Raw genomic sequence first — 12347 nt, forward strand, 5'->3', positions numbered from 1 at the left:
TTATGTTGTACATGCCCCAAGTTATTAAAATAAGCTTGTAATAAAATGAACATTACAACATCAACAGCACCATTCTCATTTGAATATTGCAATTTACATGGATTTGCAAATGACTGCACCAGAAACAGGTATGGTATTACATATAACTGCATAGTTTACATGCTGTATTGCCACTGCACTGACAGTATAAAACCCATATCTTCAAGAGCCCATTCTGAAACAGGATCAATATCGGATCTTATCATGTGATCAAATAGAACCATTTTAAGGCCATTAAATGTGCAGAATGTCTCAATAAGTCAGTGTCTGGGTTGAGATCTAATCGGACAAGGTTATATTTTTCTGCTATTGTATATCCACTGCCACTCTTATAGTTCTATAACAGTTCCTACTGGACGCTGTGGACATATGTGTGAATGTCTCGCTCTACAATATGAACCAAGACCACGGAAGACCGACATGTGACACATTGGTAACACTTCAGTGTAATTACATGTGTAATTACATGTGATGACACTATAACAAGTATTATAGTTAAATGTAATAACTCAAAGTTGCACTGAGGGTAATTGCAATATGTAATTACATAGGTGTAACAATGAACGCTTGTTACCATTACCATGCTTGTTACAAATGTCCAAGATCACAAACGTAGTGTTTTGTTTTCTTCTCAGGTGCATCCGATTCAGTAACAACTGTTCAAGTGTTCAAGATTACAAAGATTGGAAGCTCAATAGGCTCTAATTACCTACCTGTGAATGCACACTTCAGAATCTCCACTCAATGATGTTGTTACCATTTGTCCCCCAAAAGTTTGACTTGGTTGAGTGTACAGAAACAGATCAGATATTGGTCAGCCTCTGACTGGCTGACTGGCATCTGGCATACGGAGTTCATCCCAGGTTATCATTTAAAAATAAATGTATAATGAATGTGTACGTTACCCATTATGACAGCCTGAACCTCATTGCATCCAAGTGGGAAGATAAACTCATTGTACAGCAAAGAGTACATGTAATAAACACACTAGTACCACAGAGTACCTACATGTAGTATTTTTATTTATTTTATTGAACCTTTATATAACTATGCAAGTCAGTTAAGAACAAATTCTTATTTACAATGACTGTATCTAATGGTGTTACACAGGATTTAGCTAGTTAAAATTAAGTGTATCTTGAGGGGTACTTACTTGCAATTGATGTGTACTTATACAGTACAGTACCCATCCAGACAGTGTGACCCTCATCTTAAAGCTTCTGGAAGCACCATCCAAGTAGGAGGATAAACACACTAGTACACCACAGAGTAGGACTACATGTAATATCTGCCTAAGTACAATGTAGTTACTAGTTATTTAGCTAGTTAAAATGAAGTGTATCTTGAGGGGTACTTACTTGTAATTAATGTGTACTTATATATTACATTGCCTTAGCTACCTAGTTGTTGTGTTATCCAGCTATCATTATACTAATAATGGTGTTTTCTTGCACTAATAAGATAGCTAGGTTTACATTAATTTTTTTAAACTAGGTGTGTTGACACAAGTAGCTAGCTAGCTAGCTAAAGTTAACATGCTGGGTGTGTCTCACGTAATACCACAGACAAAAATGGTTAGGTACCAGTATCTTTGACCCTTGACTACTGATACCCCGAGAACAAGGTTCGGGGAAGATAAGATCAGCTAGCTAGCTATTTGCCAGCTAAAGGTAGCTGGCTAGCTAGCTAACGTAAGTTGTCAAGGTTAGAAAACTAGCTATTTAGCTAGAAATGTGCTAATCCCAAAAGTCTATTCTTCAGAAGTAAACTAATTTAGCTAGCTGGCTAGTCTAGTTGGTAGGCCTACCAAAATCATCAGCTAACGTTTGCGAGCTAGCTTTATAGTACCTAGCTAGTTTTTGGTATTCTGTTGGATGATTTAGCATAAGTAGTTGTCTAGCTTGCTAATATTTGCCAGATAGAAAGCCATCATTAGCTAGCCAACACTAGGCTAGCTAGCTACCTAGCTAACTACTGTAACTATGCTGAATCATCCAGCATGATTTCTGTATCCAAAAAGCAAAACAAATTGCATGGAAAACCTACCTTCTCTCTCCTGTGTGGATGTTTTTGTCTCATCTACAACACTTTGTGTCTTTGGTGGCAATCTCTTATGTCTAGATTTTGCACACAACCTTCTCAATCCCAGTTCTTTGCGCACTATGATCTTAGTGTCAACACAAATTGTGGGCACATTTAATAAGGTTATCACTATTTCGAGCACATTGCGCAGATGGGCATATCTTGATATGATGCCTTAACTCCTGGATAAATAAATAATTGGACCAATGTAGCTCATCCAAAAGTGAGAATGTTCTTCAACTGTGAAAGCCCTGCAAGGTTACATGATGAAATAGGAAGTTGTCTTATGACCAGTTTAACTGTAAAAATATATATATATATATTAAAAATATATATTATTTAATTAACCAGCTCACAATTTTGCAAAAACTGTATGACTATCTCACACATTTAACCAAAACTGTTTATTAATGTTTTTAAAATGCTTGATTGACGGTTAATAAAGTAATTCACAAATTGTCAAGCCCCACCTTCCTTAGCTACTGTTGCTATCCAGGTCAACTGCACAGTTAAATTATATTACAATTTCTAAAAAATTAAAAAAATATGTAAGCTTCCATGCATTTCAAATGAAAGCTTGACCAGAAGGGTAAACTACAAAGTAGGATAAATGAGTTAGCCAGCTAACTTTGATAAACAACCAGAAATAACAATTGATTTAATAGTTAATTAAAAAAAGCTCAATGTGGATATCAAATCAAATCAAATCAAATGTATTTATATAGCCCTTCGTACATCAGCTGATATCTCAAAGTGCTGTACAGAAACCCAGCCTAAAACCCCAAACAGCAAGCAAGAAGCACCTGTAGAAGCACCTGTAGAAGCACCTGTAGAAGCACCTGTAGAAGCACCTGTAGAAGCACCTGTAGAAGCACCTGTAGAAGCACCTGCACCTGATATGTCTTTTGTTTGTTAAATCGATTAGACCATTTCAAGCTTCTTTGTCTACAAAATAAAAAGCTATATTAGATTATTTAGACAAGATAGCTGGCTAACTCCATGGACATGCTTTGTAGTATACCTCTCTGGGCCTGGGCATCAGACTCCAAAGGCCTTTATAGCAGAGTTGTATCAATGAGGTAGTTGATTTTTAGTTGGCTAACACTTATAACTTTGTTTGTGCAGGCTGTTAAATGGTGCGTTTAGATGCGGATACTTGAACATTTGTAACAAACATGGTAATAAGCATTTGTTACTGTACCTCTATAATTACAGACTGCAATTACCACCATGAATTATTACTATTAATTACAATACTTGTTACAGTGTAATTACATACAGTATGTATTAACACTGTAATAGGGACTCCACAAAATGAAGTGTTAACGAAGACACAAAGACACAATTTCTATTTGTGTAAGGCAAGCGATAGAAATGCATGTAATTGATTTGAAACTCAAATATAATTTCCCTCTGTGCATCATGTTCGAGCTGCATTTGCCAGAGTAAACTGTATTAGTCATAAAGATGCCATGGACTAATAGTCCAACTGCATTAGGAGCTCTTATTTTGGCGGAACACAGGATTAGAGGTGATTGATAATTGTTGATGCCTTTGGCAGTGGTTTATTTGTGTATTTCAAGGAACTGTGAGACGGACCGGAGAGCGAGAGAGAGAGCTGAGGGATGGGTAACAACCAGGGTTTGGATGTGGGTGGTGGGGGAGGAACAACAGGAAAGCCCAAAAATGACATAGCTGTGCTTGGAGAATAACAGGTCCCACTTTATATTCAGTGTAAATTAAATCAGTTTATGTGAAAATGTTACGGAAAAGGGGACGATTTTGGTCACATTTCTATCACATATCACAAGTATTGATGACATACTCTATGAAGGTGCAAGGCAACTACCTATGTTATTGGGATGTGAAGAGTAAGTGAAGTGCTTCAAATGACGTTCTCACAAGACTGAATTCAATCTAACACATACTTAGTATTTACCTGTTTTCTGAATAGGTCTTCAGAGTGTTTGATGAATGCATTTCAAAGTTGCAATTCGAAGTCTTTAATGTTGAGTTCACTTAAGTGGAATTGATTGGTACCACTTGATATTACATATCATTACCAACGTTTGTTTCTTTGAGGGAAAATAGGTTTTGTGTTGTTTTTTTAAACTGATATAAAAATTAAAAAACATTGACCATTTTTTATATCAGAATTATTTGTTTCTTTGAATTTTCTGAATTATGTTTTACCCACTGTAATCAAGTTGTAAAAAGTATGTGAAATAGCTGGTAAGAACGTTTGTGATTTACTAAATTAAGTCAAATACATTTGTGAGAAAACAACAAAGACAGGATCAGGATCAGTGTCCCATCCAATGCGATTAGCATGAGGTTGTAAGTAACAAGAACATTTCCCCAGACATAGACATATCTTAAATCTTAATTCTTGTTAATCTAACTGCACTGTCTAATTTACAGTAGCTATTACAGTGAGAGAAAACCATGCTATTGTTTGAGGAAAGTGCACAATTTTGAACATGAAAAGTTATTAATTAACAAATTAGGCACATTTGGGCAGTCTTGATACAACATTTTGAACAGAAATGCAATGGTTTATTGGATCAGTCTAAAAGGTTGCACATACACTGCTGCCATCTAGTGGCCAAAATCTAAATGCCACATGGGCTGGAATAATACATTGTGGCCTTTCTCTTGCATTTCAAAGATGATGACAAAAAAAATACTTAAAGAACGTTTTTTTTTCTTCTTTGTATTATCTTTTACCAGATATATTGTGTTATATTCTCCTACATTCCTTTCACATTTCCACAAACTTCAAAGTGTTTCCTTTCAAATGGTACCAAGAATATGCATATCCTTGCTTCAGGGCCTGAGCTACAGGCAGTTAGATTTGGGTATGTCATTTTAGATTAAAATTGAAAAAAAGTGGCAGATCCTTTTAACAAAGCATTGAATCAGTTACGGTATAATCAGTTGTATTACATAGTGGTATTTCATTTGTTTTATCGTTTAGTCAAAACAATAGTCTTCATTGAGACTACAGAGACTTCTGACAATTTTAAATGCATTGATTATGATTGAACTGGACCTTGTTAGCTCCAGAAGGTAGGGAAAGGTAAAAAGAGAGTCAGAATTAACATCTCTTTTTTTCTCACAGTCCCAAACCATTAGTTGTCAAGCCTTTTGGCTTTAGTGACATCTGCTGGTATTTTTCTTCTCCAGATAGATGTGCCATACCACGACACAACCAGCAATCATTTTTGTACGTTTTCAATGCATTATTGTGACCTCTAAGGAAAAAGTGTTTTTGTTTTTGCCATTTCGCATCCCTTTACAGTGTCCCAATACATGCCTCTCCCTTTTCATAATTAGCTTCAGAGCAGTCAACCACAGATATTATATGGCCTGATAATAGTAACATGAACACAATAATGTCTTATTGAAAGATGACGAGTCCCAGTGGTGGGGTAACATTATCTGGTGTGCCATCAATAGCAATAGGAGGCCAACCTCAGAGGTCGCAGGCTGGCTCCAGAGATCAGGGCCCAGTAAGCCACAGTCACAGCTCCAGAGCAGACCTAGACCAGGGGCCAGGATATTCTGTCACATTGTTGATCAATCTACTTTGTCAAAACCACAACTTCCTTCCCCCAATCCATATCTCTCCTGCTGTATTTACAGTAATGCAACATTTAGAGGGAAAAGGAGGCATGCATCGATTGTGTTGTTGTTGGTACACTGTTTTTAAGTGGCATTTTTTAAATGGCACCACGTTGTAAAATAATAATGAGGCAATGTTGATTAGCATTCAAGTTTAATTCTGGGAATTGATTGAACATTCCGATATCCCTTATCTGTCGTTAAATATGTAGAACTGGTATATGTCAAACCAGGCAACATTACACAAAATGTAGACTTTTTTTTTACTACAACATAGTCTAAATAGACAACTGTATTCCTTCCCTATATAGCAATGCTGTGAAAATAACATTTCTTCAAGGTAGGAGTCCAGTCTAGTGGATATTGGGCAGAAAACAAATATCACTCAAATAACCTCAGTGCTGCTTCTCAGATCTTAACTGTCATAATGTATTCCCAGGTGGAACATCTTGCTGTTTATTTTTGCCTTAATGAGCTACCAGGGGGATGTTTGGATACCTCTTAAAGAAGATATGGACAGCAGTTAACTACAAAAATACTTCATATGGACAGCAGTTAGTTATTAAAAGACACATCTCCCCCCTTTAGTCTGTGGAACTGTGCCAGTTCAGCAGGTTTGAGCACCAACACCAATGTATACATTGTAGAGTCTGAGCAGTGTTCTGACAGTAGCTTCTCTCGGATATGATAAACTCCCCTATTATTCTATTTGGTAATGTTTTATCACTCTTGTGAATAGGTTTAAAGTACATGTTGAAATTCAACACACCATAAAGGACCAAGTGATAGAAACCACATCTATGGACACACTTAGCATTCTATAAGGCCATCGCTCAGCCAGAGATTGCACCTGTGTGTGGGTGGGGGCTATCTGTTCTGGTCATGTCTCTGTCACCCTGATGACCAGTGTCTTTAGCACAACCATTTCCTTTAGGTGTAGAATTAGTAGTCTTGGGAAAACCTGATTAGTCACTGTGACAACGATGAGACGAGGAAATTACTTTCCTGTGCATATCATTAAAGGAAAATCAATATGATGAATGCGCTGAAGGCCAGGCCTATTTATTGTGGCTGAACAGGGGCCATGGCAGGGCGAGATCGCTTTGCATCTCCTCTCATTATACCATTTAATTTGTCCAGAAGACCAAAACAGACCAAACAGGTCAGAGATGTGCTAGAGCAGTGTGTTGCATTTCTTTTTTCTGTTCTTAGTGCCTTGCCTTATGTCTAGGAAGTAAGGAAGTCCACCCCCAACTTGTTCCAACCTATGACTTAATTACCTCAAAATAAATTGGCTCATGAGGAAATGTGAGCAGCACTTCAAGACGAGACCTCCTCACACTCCATTCCTTAATTTCCTCATTATCCTCGGGGATTTGAATTCAGGGCCGCAACAGGGAGGAGAAAAAAAGAGATTGAACTCACCGTTCTCTTGCCAGACTTTTTCAGACGCTTCAAAGATTTAACGGTCAAATAATTAGGTGACCTTAGCTTTGCATGTTAAAGGTCTTTGTTAATAATGGTGCTGCTCCACCAAAGTCTCAGAACTAAATGTGAAAAAGTCATATTTAAGTCAAAGAAGAAGTAATGGCAATGTTTGGTTTCAGTAGACTTTTCTGGTTTTGTTTGTGAACAACAGTTCTTATGTTTACACTATCAAGTGCCTAAAGTTTATCAGTGGTTCATGACCAGAAATGAATGTAAAATGTTAACTTTCTAACAGTTTGAATGACTATGTCATATATTAACATGTTATTAGCTCATCAAATATATGGGAGACAGACTGTACAGACACGTTGTTATCAGGGAGTGTTTTTTTTCTTCAGTTTTGAGTTCATCCCAAAGATTAATTGGTTTTTGAGAGGGAAGCCATGTTTCCCAGTTCAAGGCATGACATTTAGAGCCAACAGGGGAATGAACTTCATTAAAAAGATTTATGAAAATGAATCAGGTATAAAATTCCATTCAGCACCCATTATTAATTATATTTTTTTAAAGTACACTGAATGAAGTAGCAGACCATTCTTTCTAATTATGATGTTCATATTGTACTCCTTCAACTCAGTGACACCTTATAACCTGGGATGGAGTTGAAATACACATGGAGCATCATCTATACCGAACGGAAGGGTGAATGGAAGGGTCGGAATAAACGGTACTACACTAAATACAGTACAGTAGATACCAGTTTGGATTGACTAAGGCCTCTTGTTACAGATCACACTTGTTGGTTAACCTTATCAATGATGGGTTTCGATTGATGTCATCGATAAGCGACTAATCCATAGTAGTAGCATAGTATCATCAATAGTATCATTCATTAAGCCTGCTAGTAAAATAGCTATATGATGAAGAATGAAAATACATTTTTGGTAAAAAGTGCAAAGTCTATGCCTAAGGATGATTTGCTTAAGTATCTACAGTGGATTACTGGCAATGCACAAACGATACTTAAAAATACAAACATGTGAGAAATACTCTACTTTATTTATGTTTCAATGGAACCCTCCAAAATCATTTATTGATTTAATTAAAAATGTCTGTCCTCCTTCACAATTAATGGCACCCTTAAATATTATTTGAAAATAACATCTACCAAAATTAAACAAGGAATTAAATTCCACTTATTTAAGTTTATCTAAATCTTAAGGAACTATATTGAGCCATTACATCACTTTCTGTTTCACTAGTATAAAAATGAGTTAACATACATGCAATATGCCTTTGTCATCCAACACCATGATGAAAACAAAAGAACTGGAAGTTCAAAAGAGACAGATGGTCGTAGACCTTCATAAACCTGGTAATGGCTACAAGAAGATCCACAAATGATTGAATATACCACTGAGCACTGGCAGGGCAATTATTAAAACATTCAAAAGATATGGAACAGTTGAAAACCTCACGGGTAGAGGACACAAATGCCCCCCCCCCAAATGCCTCCCCCCAAATCCCTCCAAATGTGTTCCTTAACCTTGTCAAACATTACAGGATAAGACCATGCTGTTATACTTGCCAGAGGTGGTTGCACTAAGTACTAAATGAGGAGTGCCAAGAATTATGAAACCTTTATTTTGGTGAAATGTATTTTGTATTAAATAATTGTATGATTTTGGCCGGTTCCATTGAAACATTAATAAAGTACAATATTTCCCACATGTTGGTATTTTGAGTTTAAAGTATTGTTTGTGCATTGCCAGTCAGGGGTGCCAGTAATTTTGGAGACCATTGTATGTAGGTAGGTAGGTAAGGCAGGCAGGTCGGTCCATAGGTTGGTCCATAGGGTCGGTTCATAGGGTTGGTCCATAGGTCGGTTGGTTCAACTGGTGAAATGGAGAGAAGCACAGACAGAGTGCAGAAAGTCTTTATTCTAGGCATCAGGATGGATATGTTTGTTTCCGTAAAGCCTGCAGTGGCCATTAGTACACAGGAGAGACTCAGAGTTATTGAACTGGGATCGATCTGCACAGGAGAAAATGCTGGTGATTTATATACAGTGTCCTTTCCTAAGGCAAACCACAGACTAGTATGGAGGATGGACGAATCCTATGAGTTTGAAAATTAATCATTAGATATGATAGTTTTGATTGGTTTTTCAGAGCAACCTCAGATAATTCCGTTAAAAAGAATATCTAAACAGCACGATTGGCTAGTAGTGGCAGATGTTGAGAGTCTGTCATGTGTGGACTATTCCATTGACGTCAACTACCCTCTTAGAAAAAAGGGTTTCATTAGAACAGCCCTTAGCTGTGGTATACTGGCCATATACCACACCCCCTTGTGCCTTATTGCTTAAATATACCAATGCCTTTATACAGTACCTTTAAACAATTTATCTCAATTTAGAATGCACAATTATTTCAGATTATCTCAAAAGCCCACCCACATCACTTCAACGTAGCTATTGGTTGTATAAATACAGTTTAAGAAAAGTCTCATAATGCATGGCAATAAATAGGGCTATGCTGGTTGTTATGGCCTGTGCTAAAAAATAGCAACGCACATTTTCTTAGCTTAAATGTTATTTCACAGATGTTTTCTGCCACAAAGTATCATATCTTTGCCTTGAGGTGAGACAGTGAAAATAAATGTGAGTTCCTATCAAATAATTCAGCTAGCGCAGCCAGAGAAAGATGCATCAGCAAGGATGCACATTAAAGTTCACGTAAAATATTGGAAAAGTTATAAATATAAATAAAGGTTATTAATGCAAGTGAAACGCTAAAACTATATGCCATGAGTACAAATGATTACTTTGACATATGTTCCGGTATAGAGTAAAAACTGTCTCTGTGTCTGTACGTGTTGTCACGTGATGTTCATTCCCAGGCTAAGGCCTAGCCTTCAACTACTAAAATTGTCATTTTAAATCAAGATTTGCATATGCATAGGCTACACCACAGGCAGTATATTTTCTGCCAGTCTATTTAGGGAAAGAAGCCATTTTTGATTGAGTTCCATTTTCATCCAATTTGCTTTGATTTGCCATCTGTGTTTGTTTAGAGTCGTTGATGGACTCTGTTAAAAGCCTTCTGAAAAGCCTTCTCAAAGCGCTGGTTTCAAAGAGTGTTGGGGACAGCTAGAGAGACGGCATGTGGAGGGCTTCCCTGTGAAGGAGAAGACATGCAGGCCACACAGTTTGTTAGCACTGTGACAACCAACCCATGTGACAACCACCCCCAGTCTCCCCTACATTTTTGAAATATATCCTGAACAAAATGATAAACACAACATGTAAAGTGTGTACCATGTTTCATGAGCTGAAATAAAAGATCCCACAAATGTTCCATACACACAAAAAGCTTATTTCTCTCAAATGTTGTGCACAAATTTGTTTACATCCTTGTTAATAAGCATTTCTTCTTTGCTAAGATAATTAATCCACCTGACAGGTGTGGCATATCAAGAAGCTTATTAAACAGTGCGATCATTACATAGGAGTACCTGGTGCTGGGGACAATAAAAGGTCACTTTAAAATGCAGTTTTGTCACACAACACAATGCCACAGATGTCTTAAGTTTTGAGGGAGCATGCAATTGGCATGCTGACTGCAGGAATGTCCACCAGAGCTGCTTCCTTGAGAATTGTATGTTAATTTCTCGACCATAATCCGCTTCCAACGTCATTTTAAAGAATTCCAACCGGCCTCACAACCGCAGACCACATGTATGGCGTCGTGTGGGCGAGCGGTTTGCTGATGTCAACGTTGTGAACAGAGTGCCCCATGGTTGCGGTGGGGTTATGGTATGGGCAGGCATGAGCTATGGACAACAAACACAATTGCATTTTATCACTGGTAATTTGAATGCACAGAGATACCATGATGAGATCCTGAGTCCCATTGTCGTGCCTTTTTTTAAAGGTATCTGTGCCCAACAGATGCATATCTGTATTTCCAGACATGTAAAATCCATAGATTAAGGCCTAATTCATTTATTTTAATTGACTGATGTCTTTATATGAACTGTAAAATTGTTGCATGTTGCATACATTTTTTTGTTCAGTGTATATAAAAACCAATACACCAGGCATCAAATAGTATCTAGTGTCCTCTTGATACCAAATCAAGTACTGCAAATCTTTCACCTCTTAACCCACCCCATTCCATCCCATGTACTGTACATGCAACGGTTTATTATAGTAAATAAAGTAAACCCAAACAGACACATAAACAGCCAGCAATGCCAATCCAAGAGGGCAGCCAAGATGAACATAATCACACTCTGCCCCTATATGAATTCTCAGAGATGGCTGAAAGCTGGCAACGGTTGTTGGTGAGGAATTGACTAGCTTCTATTCTGAAGCTCCAAAGTTTCAAGGTGAGACCGTCGTCAAGGCATCAGGTCTCTTATTACTTGGCTAAGCAGGGCCCCCTTATTAGGTATTCTGGTTGGAACGAGCTGCACTGAGGATTTTAATTAGTGTGAATTTAACAAAAGACGGAGGATTCTGCCATCTGCCTAACGTAACAAGGATTCCTCTCTAACTAAAATACCCAGGAAGACTATTGGAAATGAATACCTGGTAAGGTCTGCTAGGCTGGGGAGGGTTGCACTTAGAACACCTGGTAATAACATTTGAATGTGTTTTAAAACTATACTCATCCTATGGCACATACATGCCTGCATAAATGACTATAATAGAGATCAATGGTATGAATCTGAACACAGTTTGTAATATCAGTGGTATGGAAAGGAATGGATGGTAGAATACATTGACTCCATAGCATTGATTCCATAAAAAGGAGAGTTTATTGGGTATTTTCACACCTACAAGACAAGTCGATAGTTTGTGCAAAGCTAAATCACCCACATAATGATAAACCTTGCCTATCTACAATGGCTACAATTCCAGGGTGAACAAGTCACATTTTCTCAAAGGCTTGTATTGAGCATGGGAGCTAGCTAGCTTCCCTGAGGTTCCCTGTGTATTGTACTGGCTTTAATTGATTGTTGGAGGGAATAATAATACGGAGACCGTTCTGCTTGAGAAGGTAATTTGCTCAAAATGAATTTGTCACAGTGTGTCGGATAGTCGTCTGTGTGCTGTCAAGATAAGGGGAGAACGGGTCAGTCACTGCAGAGCTATGATAGCACCGGCA

Source organism: Oncorhynchus clarkii, chromosome 11 (assembly GCF_045791955.1).
Source record: "Oncorhynchus clarkii lewisi isolate Uvic-CL-2024 chromosome 11, UVic_Ocla_1.0, whole genome shotgun sequence".
NCBI classification, from domain to species: domain Eukaryota; kingdom Metazoa; phylum Chordata; class Actinopteri; order Salmoniformes; family Salmonidae; genus Oncorhynchus; species Oncorhynchus clarkii.